Source organism: Phycodurus eques, chromosome 1, assembly GCF_024500275.1.
Source record: "Phycodurus eques isolate BA_2022a chromosome 1, UOR_Pequ_1.1, whole genome shotgun sequence".
Taxonomy (NCBI): domain Eukaryota; kingdom Metazoa; phylum Chordata; class Actinopteri; order Syngnathiformes; family Syngnathidae; genus Phycodurus; species Phycodurus eques.
The window spans coordinates 51,176,326-51,197,019 of record NC_084525.1 but is presented as its reverse complement, the minus strand read 5'-3'; the positions used below and the strand labels follow the sequence as shown (position 1 = coordinate 51,197,019).

The following is a 20,694-nucleotide window of genomic DNA, read 5'->3' as shown; positions in this document are numbered from 1 at the left end:
AATCAGAATCAGAATCATCTTTATTTGTATGTATGTCCAAAAAACACACAAGGAATTTGTCTCCGGTAATTGGAGCCGCTCTAGTACAAAAGACACTTTTAAGACATAAAGACATTGAGAAAAACAGTCACCGAGCAATAAAGGGTTGCTAATATGAACAATTCAAGATAATTTGACCAAATTTGTTATTTCAGATGTAACAAGTGGTAGTCGTTCACATAACGCAGTACTAAAGAAATTACTCTTAGTTTCCAAAATGTTGGTGGCACCTGGTCTACAGTATGTTTTCAAAGACGCAAAATAATGAAGTAGCACTTCTCCAGCTCGTTTGTTAATATTTTTATGGAATCAAAATGTAGTTTTTATGTACTTCATTTTGTTTTGGGGAGGGATTTTAAAAACAGTGCTGCAAGGCAAGAATTTGTTATCACGCTAACATTTGCTAATTAGGCAGCACCGTGCCTCTGAGCCGATTTCTCTCATCTCGCAAAATTTTTTCAATCTCGCATTAACAGGAAAATGAATTTGCTAACACAGGTGTAAACAATTCTGCATTTTAAGAATGTTTTTATGAATCTGACTTGTCTTCTAAAAAGGTTGTTAAATAGAAAGTTTGTACTGAAAAAGAAAAATCACCTTTTGTCAAAAGGGCCATTATCATTATTATCGTTATCAAATTTGATGCACAAGATGTGACCACAGACAGCTGATTTTTTTTTTTTTTTTCACAGATCATATTTATTATGTGCTACTGTCATGTCATAATGACTCTTTTAACAAATACTATATGACAAAAATAGATTTTTTTTTTCCAACTGCAAATCGCGCTCTTTAATAATACACTTGATACAAAACGTGCACAACACAGACTTGTTCGTAAGAACTGCTGGCAAATGTGTCCCATTGTTTCTTTGTGTGATATTACAGTAATGTCCACTGGAAGATCAGCACAACAGACAGTCGAGGTTTCGGCCTTTGGGAATATAGTATGTCTGTACTGCATTTCAAGGCAATCCATTCAATAGCACTAAAATGAGGGCCACTGGATTTTATTGGCAATTTAATGACACTCGGTAACAGGATGCTCGCTTCTCTGACTAATCAAGGTCACTTGTTTGCCAGGCGTATTCTGGGCAAACTGCTGCTTCTCTGCTGACTTTGCTGGACATGCTCTTGTGTGCGTTTCATAAATCTGCATGCTGTCAGTAGATGCGGTGAGCTATGTGAGGCTATCATGTTTAATAAATGGGTATTATTTTAGATGAGATCCAACTCCCGGGAGATGTGTTGTAGGCCGCTTTATTGCTTTTGCTTAGTGCACAAGGCCATTACTGCTTCGTTGGTTTATTTATGCACTTGAAGCTGGCAGAGACAAGCTCAGATGCTCGCACACATCGCTCTTAAGACGTCATAAAGCTTGACTGCCTGTATGTGTTTATTCCTCTGTGGGACAGCATGGCGTGCCAATCTATCAGTAAGCAGTAACTGCAGCAAAGACTCATTTCGGCGGATTAAATTGCAGCGAATGCATCCTTGCTCGGCTTTTTTCGAGGGAGACGCTCGGACTTGTGACAGTCAAAAGTCCACCCGCGTGTAATTTCCATTTATTTCAAACTTAGGTCAAGAGGTCGACGAGAATATTTGCTTGCTGTCAGCTGCAGATTTGAAGTCGAGCGATCGCAAATTTAACTTTGGTCTACATGTGTTCAACACACGTCATCACAAAGCACATTTGTGCCATACATGGGTTAGTGTCATTATGCTTAGGCACCAAAAGGGCACGGCTAATACTAGAAGTGATTTATTCCGTTAAGACTAATGGTTGGAGTAATCAGTATTTACAGTTCTGTGGGTTGATAACAAGGCATGTTCTCTGTGTCCGGGCGAGGGCGGCGAGCATCTGAACTCCTCATTTACAGAATATCAAGCAACAGCATTCCAGGATGAACAGAGACTCTTTGTTCTCAATTAGCCCCGCTTGCACACGAGAGAGAATTTGCAAAGCCAAGACTGTGGAGCCACTGTCACAAGTCACCACCAAATGTGTCCTGACATTTTCCAGAGCCGAGGAGAAACCAAACAGCTTCCGGAAAAGAACATCTCTATAGCGGCAATCAAAAGGACATACAGCCTCATTTAATGAAACATGGTCAGGAAAGCTACTTTTACGCAGCGTGACAATAAATATTCTAATTATAATTATAAATCTTATATGTTTGAGTAAGATATAAATCTTATATGTTTGAGTAAGAACTCATATGTTTGAGTAAGAACACCAGTTTAGGGCATTCATTTTTGGCATTTACAGATAGATTTTTAAAAGGAACAAAAGAGACATAAAATCTCAAACCCTACCAGTGAGATTGCCAAAATGTAAAATTCTTGTAACCTTGATCCTGCCCTCAATTAGGCTGTGAATTGAATTATTACAGATGAGTTTTTGGTATAAGTCAGAACCTTTTTTTACCATTAAGGGTAATAATATTAATGCACAGCAATAGTAATATAAATGCTAACAGTATATACACAAAACAATTACAATGAAATGATTCAGCAGCATGACAACTTCTGTAACCTTACTTCGTAACTCAAGTAGACTATTGTATTTTATACCTAAATAAGGTATAAAAGAGGCACACAAGGCAGGTAAGTTAATATGTAAAGTAGTAATAACTCGTCTTTTTAATTTTCTGGTTAAATAAAGGTTTTAATTGATTGACTGACTGATTGATTGATTCAGAGTTGTGTTTATTGGCCTTAGTTTTTTATGTTAAATGTTATCTGTACTACTCCCTCCTTTGCCTTCAAGTGTAAGAATATGCATGGTTTTGATTACCGTATCATTAGGTAGTAGTTTATGTCATTTGTATAGCCTTTTGTAGTTTTATATTTGTACATGATGTTCTGTTCCATCTGCTTTTAGTATAGTATGACGAAAGGTTTAGAACTGCACATAATTTCAATATGAAAAAAAATCATTCGATGAACATGAATTTCAAATCTAAACAAATCATGCAAATTCAATCTGTTTCCTTCATGTTTGTGAAAAAAGGTGTACTATAGTATGTGCAACATGATCTTAAGATTTTCATTAATTCAGTTACACTCTCTTGCATTCAATCTCAATATTTATAAATATTTCAATATTTGAAGTCAAATTCAATCTTAAATCTTACATAAAATTCAACCTTGTTTTATGAACCACGACAGGTTTAGTCTGTTGTTCTTATATCAATCTTTGTTGAATGAATGCCATCCTCCATCCATCCATTTTCTATACCACTATAAAATCCACACAAGCATGGGGGAAACATATGCAAACTACACGCAGGAAGGCTGCAGCCAAGAGATGATCCCACAACCTCTGTACCTTGACTCGGTCATGTTAACCAGTTGGCCACCTGAACTACATAATTTTTGCCCAGTTAGTGTTGTGTTTGTTGCTAGTACAATGATAAAATACCACAAAATATTTATCAGTGTTTCACTTATATTCAACATTTTACATATACAGTACAAACAAATCCATTTAAAAGATGAAGCCATGCAAACAAAGTATTCATATTTACTGTAACAACGTAGCCTCCAATTTTGCAGAGGGTTATATAACAATTAAAAATAGTATAACCATTTTTATACGTAATAAATACTATCAACCTCCAGAAAGCATGTCTGTATGAATAAGTACAACAAAATGCATTTGAACTCTTGCCTTAGCGCCTTACTGGAAAACTAAATGTCGTGAAGCAATACACAAGCAATATACACATGACATTTAGTCCCTAAAATAAGTGAACAAATCTGCCAATGGATAGCATGATTTAACTTGATACGATTCTTAAAATAACATCTTGTATTTTAAAATGTATTTTTGTCCTGCTTAAAATTTAGAAGAAAAAAAAAAGTCAGAATTATAAAAAAAGTACAGTAAGATGTTTTCACTAGAAATAAGATAAATTCACTTAGTAAGATTTTGAGTTCTTCGTGGTGCGAATCTATTAATAGGAGAGTTGGCTGAACAGGCGCATGAGGTAATTTTGCTTATGTACATGAAATTGGTTGGCAGAAAACACGAAGGATTCCTAAAAAGGATCGCCAAGACGTTTCATCACCTAATTTTTGTGGCAATTTATCACAATATGCAAGTTTGTTGCCAACTTATGCCAAGCAAAGCTTGTGTACAGCAGCGACACTCAGGTTTTGCCTGATCCTTCCACAATTACAGACAAATGGGACCCAAATCCATGCACACAAAACTCTTGTCCAGCCTGCAGCATCCAGGCTGGTTCTGTAAGTATTTCTTCTAAAGGATTTGTACCTGCATAACAATAAATTCCTCATTAATTAAACTTGAATGCAACTCAAACGATAAGACATATTTACAGTTGAAGAGTAGCCAGGACAGCTTTCATCATTGCTTTTTGTTCCTAGTATGAAGAACAAAAGTTAATAGTTTAGTGTTTAGTAGTCTAGGTATCTTTTATTTATTTTATTGTTTCTTCTAAATAAAATATAGTATGTTTTATAATTAAATGGGGAAAATATGGGCGGCACGGTGGACGACTGGTTAGAGCTTCTGAGGAGCGGGGTTCAATCCCTGGTCACACCTGTGTGGAGTTTGCATGTTCTTCCCGTGCCTGCGTGGGTTTTCTCCGGGCACTCCGGTTTCCTCCCACATCCCAAAAACATGCATTAATTGGGTACTCTAAATTGCCCGTAGGTGTGAATGTGAGTGCGAATGTTGTTTGTTTGTATGTGCCCTGCGATTGGCTGGCAACCAGTTCAGGGTGTACCCCGCCTCCTGCCCGATGATAGCTGGGATAGGCTCCAGCACGCCCGCGACCCTAGTGAGGAGAAGCGGCTCAGAAAATGGATGGGGAAAATATGAGAGAATATTTGTATCCCCGCCTGCAGCTGTCATCGGGCAGGAGGCGGGGATTGAACCCCGGTCCTCAGAACTGTGAGGCTGACGCTCTAACCAGTCGTCCACCGTGCCGCCAAAATTGCCATTAATTTCAAGTAAAATTACCTATATTGGGATACAGGAAGTCCTCGAGTTACGATGTACTCGACCTATGACGTTTCGACATTACGACCCCCATGCCTCGTCTGCCATTTTGTCCCCAGCACCATAGTGTTTCTGCTTAGCTAGTGCATAGTGCTTGTCTGTATTTGTACGCCGGGAGTATCTTTCGCCCTCCTTTTTTCACACTCTCAGCAGTAATGGTAAGTACAGCATCTTATTTTTTTATTTTAATGTATTTTAGTTTCTTTATACGAAGTGTTAACCTTTCCCGCTACGGTCACCTGACCGTGGTCTGGAGACGCCTTCTCCAGGGCCGAGGTTGTTCTACTCAGGGTTAACTCCCTTCTCTATGCACAGCTGAGCTGGGTGGCGGGAACAATAAAGGCACGAAGCACCGATTTGCTGCTTTAATGCCTTTATTAGCTCCTCTGCACATTGAACGTCAACGGGTCCTCCGCTAATCGCTACTCTTCCCTGGTCGCCGTCACTACACTTGCCACTGTAAACACTCGCACCTGCGCGCACGCCTTCCTCCTTCACAGTCGCCGGACGACACCTGCGCAATCCCGTTTCACCCACACATCGACGCACACGCCCACACACACTGAACTTGCTGTCACAATCATGTGGGACAATACTCGTAACAGAAGTATTCAGACGTAAATTTCGACTTTAACGGTGAAATCCGACTTATGCGGAAATTCGGGTTACGTCGCCAGCGTAGGAACGGAACTCGTTCATAAATCGAGGACTTCCTGTATACACTAATATTTTGCCCATATTGGAGAGCAGTAGGTGTACATCATGTTGTGACTGGTGAGTGTATATGAATGATTTCTAGATATGGTGAAAACATTCCTGAATGTATTTTTATGAACGTGTTGAACAAGATCTATCTTTAGTGGTCTTATCTTTAGTAGTAAACACAGAGAATCGGCCACATCAAAGTTGTCCCGGCTCAAAGCGTCCAGTGCACACATTTCAATAGTCAGAGTTTTTTTTCCCCATGCCATTTTCTGTCCAGAGCATCCACACCAGAGAGACTGCCAAGATGAAAAGGAACTTTTACAACCGGCTTGTGTTGAGGACTTCGCAGCCCACACCTGTTCTGAGACAAACACACGTCTCTGCTGCGAACGTCAAAGAGTCGACTGACTGGGAAGGCTTAAACCAAATGCACACTCCTGGTATGTATGGTGAAAGACGCACTCAGGGTTCCCCTCTGCATATAGAACATAAAGAGAGACCGGCCATATTAGCTTGAGTGTCAGCTTGGTAAACGTGGGGTTTCCCCAGGGTGTCGGCACATACACAGCAGTACGTGACGGTGTCAATGTGAGTACACGTGCAATGGTGAGGGCACGAGGTGGAGGACCATTCACACACATGCCTGCACAAATCCCGAAGCCCCGACCCTCACACACATATACGCATAAAATGTGCACACGTTCAGCTGTTGGGATAAAAGAAGGCAACAATTCACACACTGCGATGCACACAGGAAGGGGCTAGTTGAAATACAAAAGCGGACAGCCTTTGATCTAAGGTGAAGTCGTGCTGTTGGGCTTTTAGCAATAGGGTCAGTCATGAAGACACTATGGGCAATATTTTCATAAATGGTGTAAATTCGGCACAGTGGACAGTGCAACTTTGTGCCAGAGGCAGGTAAGACCGGGATTGGTGATTTCATAGAATGACGCTGTCTATGAAAATAGAGCCCATAGCGTTAAACTTTTATTCACCATTTCAGTTTTCTTGATTTTTATTTTTTTTGTACGTGTCCTAAAATGGCACCCAATGACGCACTTTGGTATTTAGCAGGAGTCGCTCCTTCCCCACTATATAACAACTTGAGCCCTTTTGTTCTTATCAGCAACTATCTGGCGCGATTGCAACATGCTGTTAGCTAGAAAGTTATGCCTACACCCTGAAAATGCGTCTTGCCTTCGGGTTGTCTGCTGGCATGGCTGTTTTAGAGCGCCTCATTGTCAGCCCTGAGTGCATACATGAAAAAGACGGAAGAGTAAGGAGGAGGGAGAGAAAAAAACAAAAAAAACCTACAGCGTACATGGGGGTGTTCAGGCAAGCGTGGCCGCTTTAGAGCGCCTTGTTGTCTGCCGTGAGTGCGTGTACAACACAGAGAGAAGGCGGAAGAGTGAGGGGAAAAGCAAGCTTAACATGACAGATCAGGGGCTTCCCGAGTGCCTCGTTGTTGCAGCGTGGAAAAGCCCCAGTGACAACCAAGTAGGAAATATTCCAGCCACGAGACGCTTTAAGGCGATAATAGTTTCACACCTGAAACGTGGTTATGTGTAAGCATAAGAAAGATACTACACGAAAGTAGCATAAATTTTTCCATGTTGTAGTACTGGTATTTGATTGACAGCTAATAGTTGAGCGGGGCATGGTTTCAGTGCATTCAGTGGAAACGCTCACAGCATCTGAGAGTGATTTTTAAACCTAATTTTATATACTTGATTTATTTATTTTAACGTTAAAATTTGGCATGGTTGTTAACAACAGCCTTGTCGGTGCTGTTTCATGATTAGAAGACATTTATTTTCACTTTCCACGGACTTTAACTGTTTTTTTTTTGTGGTCAAAACACATAATTGCCAGCAGCATGTAATCTTTTTTTAAGCATCGTTTTGTCCGTTAAAAAAGATTCACTCATGCTCAGATAAAAGCTCCTCTTGGGACATAAAAATATAATTTTGGATATATCACGTCATATTCATGCTTGATTGGATTATTTTCATCAAACGTGCCCCCCATTTCTTCTAATGTACTGTGGCGAGGTGCAATGAAAGAAATTTTTTGTACAACCAATACTACTTCAATGTGGAATATAATGCATATTACCAGTTTCTTTGCATTCTACAAGCATACCAGGTGTATTTGATTCAACATCCATCCATTTTCTGAGCTGCTTCTCCTCACTAGGGTCGCGGGGGTGCTCGAGCCTATCCCAGCTGTCATCGGGCAGGAGGTGGGGTACACCCTGAACTGGTAGCCAGCCAATCGCAGGGCACATAGGAACAAACAACCATTCGCACTCACTGTCATGCCTACGGGCAATTTAGAGTCTCCAATTCATGCATGTTTTTGGGATGTGGGAGGAAACCGGAGAGCCCGGAGAAAACCCACGCAGGCACGGGGAGAACATGCAAACTCCACACAGGCGGGGCCGGGGATTGAACCCGGGTCCTCAGAACTGTGAGGCTGACGCTCTAACCAGTCGGCCACCGTGCCGCCTGATTCAACATGACATTATTTATTCACTGGCGCTACAATACATTTCCTTATGAACTAGTTGTATGACTACTGCTGTGGCAAATTGAACTACACTTTTATTTTATTATTTATTACTTGCTAAGGGCCAACAGGCAACACCTTAAATCTCCGACTTGTATTTTCCTGCTTAGCATTCCCCAAAAATGCTGCTTTTGTACTCTTTTTACTTTTTCTATCTATCTATGTAATATTCAAATCCTGCTTTGATTAGACCGCCGGTATGCAAAAACCTCTGTTGGACCAATTTACCATATTACGCAAATAGTCCTCTCGAAATTGGGCACAGACAGCAATTGGACACAATTGCACACAGCAAGGCTGCGTTTGCTCTCTTTGCTCTGACAATCAATATTTTTCTCCATATTTTGATGATTCATGACCAGGTGTCACTTAGTGATCTATTGAGACTCGGGCTGGTTGGACACTGCAGGTCTTAATGCTGCTTATCGAATATAGTGGTCCCTTATCTCAAATCATCTTCCTCCTTGGAAATGCACAGAAATGCCATTAATCTGTTCCGGCCTCCTCAAAACACCCAACAAAAATCTATCTTTATAATGTTTTTAATAAGAAAAATAGCATGATATAATATAGGGTTGGCAAAAAGTAGGCTTACAGTTATTTCACGTTTTATATCTTTTCGTTTTGTTTAGGCTATAGATCCCAAATATGCATTGTAACTGGGAGGGTTGGCAGGGAATGAGCTGTGTTTTATTTTCTTCTAATTTTGATCCGCTGTTTGCAGGTATTAGTAATTATCCAGACCATAGTTCTAAGCCGGTATTACTAAGCCTATTTTTGGCCCACCGTTACTTTGTAAAAAAAACCATACAGAAATTACATAATATAATAGAATATAAATAAACAGTTTTTGGCAAATTTTTTTACTTCAATTAAATGGAAATTGTGATGCACCTTCTGCTCTGTGCCTCTTGGCCACCTGGGGGCAGTATAATACAGACATAGAGACACACACAACTGACTCGGTAAGCTGCAGTGATATTGATAATTTTACACAAAGAATAAAGAAAATATTCCTGTGATTGTTATATTGCCTATCTACATTGCCTATCTACATATGTTGCTCCACCGTTTGTGTTCAAATATTTGTTGCTTAAAGGGCTATAATGTCACAACACCAATGCTATTGGTTAGCCCGTCTATGGTGTTTAGCATTGTTTCCTAGCATTTAGCTAAACAGAATTTCTAATGGAAAAGCAAACAAACAACGTGGAATTCTCGTATTTTTATGTTTTGCTTGTTGAGTTCACCGCCACGATACACATCATATCTCAAATCTTTGCTTTCAAGTCAAAGCAAAAATAAATAAATAAATGGCCCGACAATGGCTCATATCTTGAAAAAATTTTAGTTGGATCATTCGTATCTCAAGGCACTACTGTTTATCTGAAATCGGATATCCGATTGCCGTCTTTGTAATTCTACTTTTAAGTGACCCATATTTGATATACTGTACATTAACTATGCTTATAAAAACGGAACATGCTACTATTATTACACGCACGTACAGAAATGGGAGCAACAACACGAAAGTGAGCAAACAATGAAGGGATGGACAGAGCTCCGAAGCATATTTAGAGGCCCACAAAACAGCCATCTGTTTGTCCATGTTTTTGTGTAGACACCGAGGAGTGGTTGTTATGGATTGGATCTACTGTCTAGGTAGACACGCATGCATGCCGATAGCTCCTTTTCATCCGCATGTGATTGAAGCTTGATTGAAGCTTGATACTGATTTGTGACTAGATGTGGTTTTTTTTCTGCGTACACTTTATACACTTCATACAAATATGAGGGGGAAAAAACCTGAATGAGATCACAAGTCCGGTTTTTCAGAATCATCCTTCAGTTTTGCTGATTGTCGACAAAGTTTTCTCGCAAACATAAAAAACTTTTCTGTTTCTGCAGCCCAAACTATGCTTGCATACGTGAAATGACACAATGAGAGCATCTTCCCCCTAGACTTCGACAGTGATGAAGACACAAACAACCACAAAAGGGGAAAGAAAATGACTATTCCATTAGTACTTTGTGCTCGTCTTCACTGGCGGACAGTTAGTCGCTGTTGTCTTGCTCAAATTTAAATGAGATCCTCCGGGTGCAAACGTTCGCTCACAGCTGACACACAAAGATACACACACGTAAACAAGCTTGATTGACATTTGCGAGTCCTGCCTATACCTTGGAGAACATGCCGAGGAGCTACATTCACAACTAATGGCAGAATTATCTGAAATGCTGGCAGGTCTGAATTCATGTAGATGTTTCTTGATGAAATGAGCAATATTTCCTTTTGATGAACATTTCAAACTGCATGTTTGGATACGCTTGAATCACGTGGCGGCCACAAGGCGAGCCAGGGTTCATCCATAAGGTTGTACTTTGAGATGTGCATGTGGCATTTTTATAAGGCTCATCTCGAAATATATTTTTTTCATTATTTATACCTGCCTGGTATCAAACCGCCCGCAGGATATGTCTCATTGAAATTTGATGTACATAACTGTCAACATATTTACATTTAGAATGATTGAACTTCCCTTCAAACATGCACGATACAAAACAACAAAGATTACAATATACTGTAAATATCCCATACTGAAAAATCATGTACTGTCAGTCCAAAAAGAAGTGTACTCCGGAATACATACAGTGGATATAAAATGTCTCCACACCTTGTGTTCAAATGCCAGGTATTCTGTGATATAATAAAATGAGACCAAAATAAATAATTTCTACTTTTTCCACCATTGTGATCAATAATCGAAAGCAGAAATAAAAATAAACAACTGCGATAATGTGGTTGCACAAGTGTTTAACCCCAAATAAAGGTCAGATCTTCTAGTGTGCTCTTTTTTTCGCTTTCTAGCTGAAGCCTGAATGTTTTTTTTTTTTTTTTTTTGCTAACACTGACTGCTACTTGGAGCTGTTCATCATCAAAAAAAGAACATCATACTTACAGTGAAGCATCTTGGTGGTAGCATCGTGAACAGGGGCTGTTTTTCTTCATTTAACATGAGCTTGAATGTGATTGGTTACTTCTAAACACAGCCGCATCCGAGTTATGCAACCACTATCTCAGTTCTTTATTTTATCACCCCTCTCGAAAACATTTTTAAAAATCAATTGCACTCCACAGCTTATTGGTCACAAAGGTGAAAAGTTTTTGAAATGATTTCCTTGGTCAAATTTTTGTATGTATCAATATATACATATGATGATATATGCATAATTTCCACATAAACACCCCAAAAAATACCTATACGCTTACAGTACATACAGTAGTACATTTATATAAAACACCCATCCATATAACCATTATACGTCAAATCTTCCAAGACTTAAAGGCGCTTTTGAAAAACGCCGTCCCACAATCTCTCCAAGGAGCTGAGAGGCGAAGACTCGAGCTGTGAAACAGGAGATGCTTGAAATGAAAGAGCAGTGCTTCATCTCTGCGAGTGTCTGTCTCAGCTATGTCAGATATAATGGGAGGGGTCAGTCCTTGGCGCACAGGGGACTGTCCTCCCGATCAGACCTTGGCTTCATTTAGAGTTGACGCATAACCGTGCCAAAGCTAACCGCTTGTCAGCCACAAGGCCCTCCAGAGACCCTGTGACTCCATGCTGCTCCCTGTGCCTGATACTGTTTGAAACGCTGTGTTGTATTACCTCTGGCAACAGCAGGGAATATATATCTATATACTGTATTTCTATAATAGCTGTACACCAGTGGTGGGAAGTAACTGAGTACAAATACTCAGTTGTTGCTGTGCTTAAATAGATTTTTCAGTTATCTGTACTTTGCTTGGGTATTTATTTTACTGGCGACTTTTTACTTTTGCTCCCTACATTTGAAAAGCGATAACTGTACTATCTACTCCTTACTGTCTCAAAATAGGGGTGTTCCTTTTTCAGACTTAAAGAGATGACGATTCAACGTAAAAAAGACAAATACAGACAGGTTTACTGTAAATCAGACGCAGTTGAGATCTTTATTGCTTGAGATCTTAAACCAGGGACAATTGACGACAGCAACAGATTCAGAGACGTGAAATATTTCCTATTCGTGGCCCTATTGTAGAGAAGTTTTCGGCTACAAGAATGATTTGTAGGCTACAAATTGTGGCTAATGCCTTGTGTCTTTTTCCACCCTAAAGAACCACACAAGAGCTCCTGGTGTTTTTTTTTTTTTTTTTTTTTAAACTCAGTTCACAACATTAGCAAAGCTGTGGGAACACATTGTTTATGATAGCATAAAAGTCAAGACAATGCTAGCTAGCAGTTAAACAACAACATGCGACTTTTACTTAATTACAGGTGTTGAATCAGTACTTCTACTTTAACTAGTCCTTTTTTTCTTTTTTTTTTAATTAAACGACAAGTATATGTACTTATACTTAAATACAATGTGTGAGTACTTATACCAGCTCTGTTGCTGCTCACAAGTCTGGAATGTGATGTTGCGTAGCATGGGCGCTAGAAACCATGATAGCACAAACATATGAATTGATGGGAGGTGCTAACTTAGCATCTTAGAAGAACTAGTCAACCAACCTAGTTGTTTATCATTGAAATTTGATTGAACTAAATATTGTAACACTAACATTAGCACCGAACTCAATAAGAGAGGTGTCTTGGCTGGTCCAACATTCGAGGCTACTAAAAAGAGGATTTTTGGGAGGTTTTCATAGCAATGGCAGAGACAGCCATCCTTTCCGAAGGTGTGAACTTATGCTAAACAGCCACTTGGAACACATGCCTTGTAGTAAAAAATGTGCCAGAGGTTATAAATATAGAGCACTGTCAAGTTAGATAAGGCTTCTAAAAATCTCCCTCATCCCCTCAACTCTCTTATCTAGACAAGAAAAGATTTCTCACCGTTGTTGCAAACTGTCGTTCCTTTTTTTAGCAGCGTGTTGACGGCCCAGAAGCTCCAGATTCTGCAAATGACTACATTTGCAAGGACTGCATTATCTCTGTGTTACTGCCTTCCTGTCACTACACCTCGTAGTCACGTCAGGCTCAACCTCTGCTTTGGCAGAATTTGCATACTTATGAGTGATTGGATCCAATGCGGCTAATGAACAGCACTCTAATGGAGACACTAAATGGGAGTCAATCCTCTCGCCATCGGTTTCTGTGTCTGTCAGGCTGCTGCAATATTTTGATGATATGAATATCCTTGAGTGGCCACTCCGCATGTGACCGCGACTCATCAAGGGTTCGTGCAGTGACTTTCAGCGGTCTTCAGTTTTTTCCTCTGCCTGTCTTGTCGAAATGACACAAATGTGCAGATAACGAACCTTAGGGTTTATTCTGGGATGTCAGTCGTTATCTCCTGAGTGCTTCCAGACCCACAGTCAGTGGTGTGGCCTTATTTACGGAAGCTCTTGTTAGCATGAGGCATGAGTCAACTTGTCACGGGTGATTCCCTAATCGCACTGGCAATTTAATCTGCAAAATGAGTTTCTTATTATAGATATGTTAAAAGTATGGATATCTGGTTTTGGATGGAAGTCCTGTTTTGGACAGATTATGCAGCTTGATATCTAGTGTTTATCCCTCTTGATTCAGAATTAAAATTTTCTGGTCTCTTGGCTTTGCCTTGACTTAATAATGACGTGCTTCTTATTATTAAGAGCATATCTCTTTCTGAATGGTTGCCAGCATGGCGCAGAATACACTTTGGCAGGATATTAACTTCGGCTTCTATCCCATCGCTTTCACTGGATGAAGGTCACACTGTATCTGCAAAATGACTTTCCTCGCTGGAGCTCGCTTTCATCCCTGCTTTTCTCCCATCCTCCACAGCAGAACATGAGTCCGAGAATCTGACACCTCGCAGCGCACAGGAGGAGAGAGGAGATGGGAGGAGGTCGTGGAGAGAGAATGGAAGCAAAATGAGAGCGATAGACGGCTGGAAGGAGGGAGTGAAGAGTGGATCAATATGTCACCGAAAGAGGTAACCTGAGAAACTGGTCATTCTTGCTGCAGCTACAAGACCCCTGTATAAAAACAAAGGGCCCGAAGCCCTTGCTCAGACTGAATCATAAATCACAGGTGAAGACACTCCTTCTACACAGGCACATAATTAGCATGTTTATGTCATCACAGGTTGTCAGCGTATCATCTGGACTCCGACAGTACTGTGCACTTTGGTATTACATAAGCTCCAAAACAAACTGCGCACAAACCCAAAAATAGTGTGGTCCCTGTTAAATATTTCAGGCACTCAGCAGCTGAAGGGGGTGATAAAAAGCTACTGTCGTCATTGGTCCCATACACAAAGACCCACTGATGCAGATGGCCAGTTGAAAGAAGGCTATGTAATACACATGAAAGGGGAAAGGTAGTCTTTCGACATGACTTTATTTTTTTTCAATCCACTTTTTGCACAGTGCGGACTCCAGAAAAGCAGCTCCTTGAGGGGAGGAAAACAAATACCAAATCTTCTGAGGCAAAAAGAGGAGACAAGAGTGTCATGCGGGCCGCTGGGTCTAAACAGCAACTCTTACAACAGTGTTATCTTTTCATAGTGCGGATGGCCCGCGGCGCTGTCAGACACCGGGTCAGGCTTAAGAACAGTGGCGAGGGTCACAATGCCTTTCAAATAAAGAGTCCCTTCATTGCTCAACAACAAGCTACGTCACAAATCACAAAATGATCTGAACTGTTCGCGGGCACTGCGAAATGACAAACCGGCGTTCATGTGACTGGATTCCATGTACGCCCTTTTTGTACAGCAGAGCCCGTTTCATGCTGCAAACACAGAGATAAGGAGCGTGGTGCAAAGATCTGTTTCAATCGACGAAGCGGGAGAGGCTCAGGTACAAGACCCTGAGAGTCGGCCGTTATTAGATAGCAACAAGCACAGGTTAATTGCCCACAGGCAGGTTAATTGCTACACGCGATTTATCTCAGAGATTATAGAGGAAATTAATTTGTATGGTAACAAAGGTCCTGCGAAAACAAGATCTTTATTAAATCCTTTTAAATGACGCTTAAAACAGACAAACGGAAGGTGCTCATCATGTCTAGAGCAATGTAGCAATCATTTGCTTTCGATTTGAACTGAAAATATCAATACTATGAATGAAACTACACTCTCCGTATTTAGCGGTGTAAACCGTTTTGCTTCCCCGCAAAGGACTGAATAACGCAGGGTGCCCGTGTGAGACCATTAACCCGCCAGAACAATGTTTTATAACAGTGTTTGCCAACCTGCACATATGTCGTGAGAAAAATCTCACAGCATACTACCAAACAAAAATGTCACAAGAAGTATGAATACAGAAATAATTTCAGTTGTTTCGCAAGTGGATTTATTCTGTGTGAAATCCAGGCTTAATTGAACACAAAGCTGATATCAGCAGGAATCAGAGACTTATTGTGCTGTATGAATGGCAACAGGTGGATACACAGGTTGATTGTACATTCGGCCATCTACAGTAATGGAAGATTATTTGCCTTTCACTATAAATCGCTGGCATAGATAGGACTGTAACTAGATTTGATCCATATCTTGGTTTCTGACCCATGGTTCAATACACAATTAGATTCTTTTTATGAATAAATATCATAAATATATTTTGATAAATATTGTGATAATATTTAATTTATAATAATTATAATGTATTATATAATAAATACATTTGTCAGAGTTTTCTTTTGTAATTTCGGGATGGTGTCTTCGAAGGTGCATGAACATATTTTTGCCGTGTTTTTTTTTTTTTTTAAGCACTAAAATGCCTGGCTCTTTTCGAGTACGCTATCTCTGTTCTCAACATGCTCGCTAAAATGCTCCCATCCTGCTGACCTAAATGAGCTCGGAGGGTACGCAATTTTCTCTTTTCTCCGCTCCGCTCTCTTCACGTAGCTGAACTAGCATTAGCGGTAGCCACAATTTTGCTCAATCTGGTCAGATGACCATCACTGGAAAATGTAGTCATGTGGCACAGATTTGGAGGAGCCTTACTGAATAAATTTAGCTTCAATCCAGCCTCACATATTTTTAAAAGAACTTAAAAAAATAATATAAATTCTATTAAGTTTGGTAGCACTGTGAGCTCAAATGGCCGTGTCTGGATTGGAGGCACAAACTCTGTGATTTGGAATGGAAGAGTCACAGTTCTGCCTTTTCAAAGATGATACAGGGTCTTAGAATATTGTGATTTCAGTTTCGATATGTTTCTCGTTACAGCCTTAATAGCTAATAACTAATCATTTTCGGACAAACTAAGTGAAATTGAAAAATTTCCCACAGCACACCTGATGATCTCTCACGGTACCTTAGTGTACCACGGCACCGTGTTTGGGAACCACAGTTTTTAGACGAGGAGAGGGATGATTGGCAGCTTCCAGGCGCTGGAGGAGCATGTGACAGGTCTGGCTTGTGTTATTTATGAAGTCTCTCAGTCCCAGCCCCCACTCCGCAGCACAGATGCAGGTGGGGTTTCATTATTGAAGATGCTCTTCCAGTTCTTATTAGATCTCCCTCTCTCAGAGTGCATTACGGAATTGCATTTGGATGGAGAGTCGGCATTGCATGAGGGTCTGTCTTTGTAGCCCTGGAGTGCATCGTAACGATGTGTGTGCAACATCAGCCAACAGCTTCCTCTTCTTTTTTATTTTTTTTTATTTTCTCAATGCAGGCAGGCTGTGTGTGTATTTATATTCAAACAGCACAAAAAACAACACATCTTTTTCTTATTGAGCGCCGTGTGTGGATGGGAAGATACATGTTGATGTATTGAAAAACAAAACAAAACAAAACAAAAAAGAACATTTTGACCAAAATATTGGGGCCATAAAACGCTTACAGTCCCACCCTAAGTGATGCGCAATTCCTCACTTGTGTCCTACTTCTTTCCACTTTTGTTTGAGAGCACTCGCTGCAGGCTGGCGGGGCATTTGCAAGATTCATGAGCATCTCCAGGCTGTGAGGACCATGATTCTCTGCATCAATCAACGGGTCCACTCCCAGCTGTTTATTGTCTCTATTTTACAGGCTCGAAGAGCAGTGTTGGGTTTAATGTCAAAAAAAAAAAAAAAAGGCTTCGTACACACTGTTAAATATTAGTGAGTAAAAATAACAATGCAATCAATTTTGGTACCATGGCCGTGTCAGTCTTGAGTATGACCGCGAATAGCAAATTGATGAATAACTGACGCTACCATAGGAGTGATTATAATTGCCTGTATTAATAAGTTAAACCATACATACTGTATACCACACCCTTTAATAGCATTTCAAATGCTTACAAACATCTTCAAACATCAGTGTACACTTAAACACACAGCACAGTAAAAAGCTTACAGCTAAGCACACACATACACAATGCGCAATACCTGTCCGAACATGGCAACAACTCCGATGATGATGGTGGTGATGATGATGCTAAAGAATGAAGTGCTAACCGAGCACCTCAGTGTTGACAGACCCAAAAGTGCAATATCCACGCAGCGTGATTATGATCAGCTGAGCCGTCGTGACGGACTCCACTGATTTTGATGCTGGATTTAGTCTTAGCTTTTGCAGAACTCGCGAGCGCAGCATAGACGTGGGCGCCGCCATCTTATCTATCAGCTCCCGCTGTCTGTCACAAATCAAACGCAGCTGCTGCTACATCTGCGATTGGGTGAGCGAGTGTGTGAGGCGAAACATTTGACTAGTCCCACAGCAATTTTTTTTTTTTTTTTTTTTTGCTCTGACAACTATTTTGGCGTCTTTGCGGCCCATATTGACCATTGTCGTAATTAAAAAATTGCGACAATACAACAATTTAATTTAACAAAATAGCGCACATGTAAATATCATTGCGCAACACTTTCTTACTATAAAACTCTGCAAGTGTCTACATTTTCAAATGATCACTTATACAACATTCGTAGTACATCACAATGTCCCTATTTTTAGAACAGGCCTGTGGGCACCATGTTGGTTACCCCTTCTGTAGACAATATTTTGCCACCAAAATTTAAACACACACACACACACACACACACACAACAGCCTTTTGCCTTCCGCTGCAGAAAGGACAGTCAGTTTAATGTGTTTTTGGTGTGTTTACAGGCAACAGTAACCTTTTGTCGTCTCAGTTAAAGAGATGCTACAATGCAATGAATATCATACGTACTATTGACAGTATTAGCATTTTGCCAAGATTAAAAAACATTGTTTTAAAATCCAGACTTTATTTGCCACGTTACAACATACGAATAGGCAAATTTGCAAATGCCCAGTCGCAAATATGCGGCGTTCCACTATACGTGTTAAAACATTTAAAACTGTATGCAACACAAATGTAATCCACTGATTATTGCGGGTTCTCTTTGAACCTACATTATATTTAACATGCAAAAGCACTGAAGAAAATAGTGTGAAATGCTTCTGTACAGTTGCAATAATAATCCTAACCAATTTGTAGATGCATTTTTGGAATATATCCTCATTGCACACTTCAATTAGAAATACATGCACCACTTTATATGATGCAGTGCAGTGCCCCTGCAAAGTACAACCAGAGAATTGCCATTTAAGTTTAATTTTGCTTTGCGTTGGTGTCTTCTTATCAAGGCAGCTTTCCCATCCAGATGCAGCACTAATGCAATTGGGCATCTTGGTGAATAATGGTGCTGTCACACAAGTCGCTGCCTCAGCACCAGGCGGGCGCCCACACGAGCGGACTCGAGCAGAAAGAGCTTTGTGTTCGGAACCGGCTGCCCCGCTTCCATAATCATCCGATTGTCCTGACACAAGACACCGATTGTGCCCCCAGTCGCGCCGTGTGCATTCTGCGCTGACACGTCACGGCTTCATAAATTCATTCGGTCGCAACAATACCACACAGAATAATGCTTTCATCTTTTTGAGCGGGCGCGCCTGTACGTGTTGCAATTCTCCGGTTTAGAATTCGAATCGTGTTGTAAATGCATCACACGAGACCGCCATTGACACGACGTCAAGTTGGACAACACGCACGCACGCACACACAAGGTGTCATCCTCCTTTTACCTGTTTGGATGCAATAAGTGGAATTAGGCTCCAGTTAAAGTGTCGCCATGGATCGGAGGTCCTCGGGGTTTGTATCCACATTAGAGTCCACGACCGCGGGAGCTGCAGGGTAGAGGCAGGAGGCAAGCGACCAGTCCGCTCACAGTGATGGAGAGAGACTGAGGCGGGCGGTTCACTGCTGGGGAGGGGTGGGTTCTCTCACCCCCCCCAGTGGCCTGCACGCAGCTTCTCCTGTCCTCACAGGACCCCTGCTGGAGCACCGCATCACATTCACACAGCTACCTTGACATTCACCATATTTATTACCACCACTTATATGTGAACATGTTTTTGTTGTTTGTTTGTTTCCCCCAACCCCACACATGAACTCCCCAAATCTTTTGACTTTGTCACATTGTTTTGTTGGTCAATTTAAAAATGATAATAAGTAGTGCGGTACAAATCATTCACTAAGAAGACGAAATCAGCAGAGCACGGGTTCCGTTGAAGTTAAGACTATCATGGAAATGGTGAACGTGCGCCATCTGGTGGATGTATTTGAGCATTATAACTGTCACATTACCAAGTCAACTGGTCAGCCGTCAGGGCCAACAAGACCTACATTTACCTTCTTCTTTCCACCAACTTGCATTCATTTATTTCCAATGGTCTATTCTCCTCATGGCACATGGTGGAGGAGTAGCTAGCACATCTGCCTTGCGGTTCTGTGGTTGGGGGTTAGAATCCGGGCCTCCTCATCGCACGTTCTCTCCCTAAGCTTCTGTTGGTTTTCTCCAGGCACTGCGTTTTCCTCCCATATAACTAAAATCATGCATGTTCTGTTAATTGAAGTGTGAATGGTTGTTTGTCTATATGTGCGTTGCGATTGTCTGGCAACCAGCCACCTCTTGCCCAAAGTCAGCTGGGATAGACCTAACCCTAATTAAGATAAGGGCCGCAGAAAATGGATGACCTTCATCTCATTGGGTCTCTTGCAGGCTGTACTGTCTCCTGTATGTGGATGTTATTATTATTATTTTTGTCCTATCAGATTTCAGACTTTATGTGTTGCCATGTCAATCTAATTTGCCCACGACCTTCACAAGCAGTCGTGCTGACTGATGGAACTTTAAACAACAAAAACGTCTACACACCCATGTTCACACATGCGAGGTTTTTTGGGGATATGAAAAAAAAGAGGACAAGATAAATCATTTTGAGAGAGGAAGTAAAAATAAACAACTGAGATGATATGGTTGCACAGTTGTGCACACCCTCATATAAATGGAGATGTGGCTGTGTTCAAAATGTACCCATCACATTGAAATTCATGTTAAATGGGAGTCGGCACACACATGCCA

The 20,694-nt window shown here is 40.8% G+C and overlaps 1 protein-coding gene across 1 annotated transcript in view; it reads right to left on the bottom strand.

The window, feature by feature from the left end:
- Positions 1-19,493, bottom strand: part of pcbp4 (poly(rC) binding protein 4) — a 54,375-nt gene extending 34,882 nt beyond the window's left edge. Inside the window, exon 1 of the mRNA XM_061698397.1 lies at positions 19,355-19,493. The gene's annotated coding sequence lies outside the window, so the exon portion shown is untranslated. The remainder of the gene's footprint in view (positions 1-19,354) is intronic.
- Between the last annotated feature and the right edge of the window lie 1,201 nt (positions 19,494-20,694).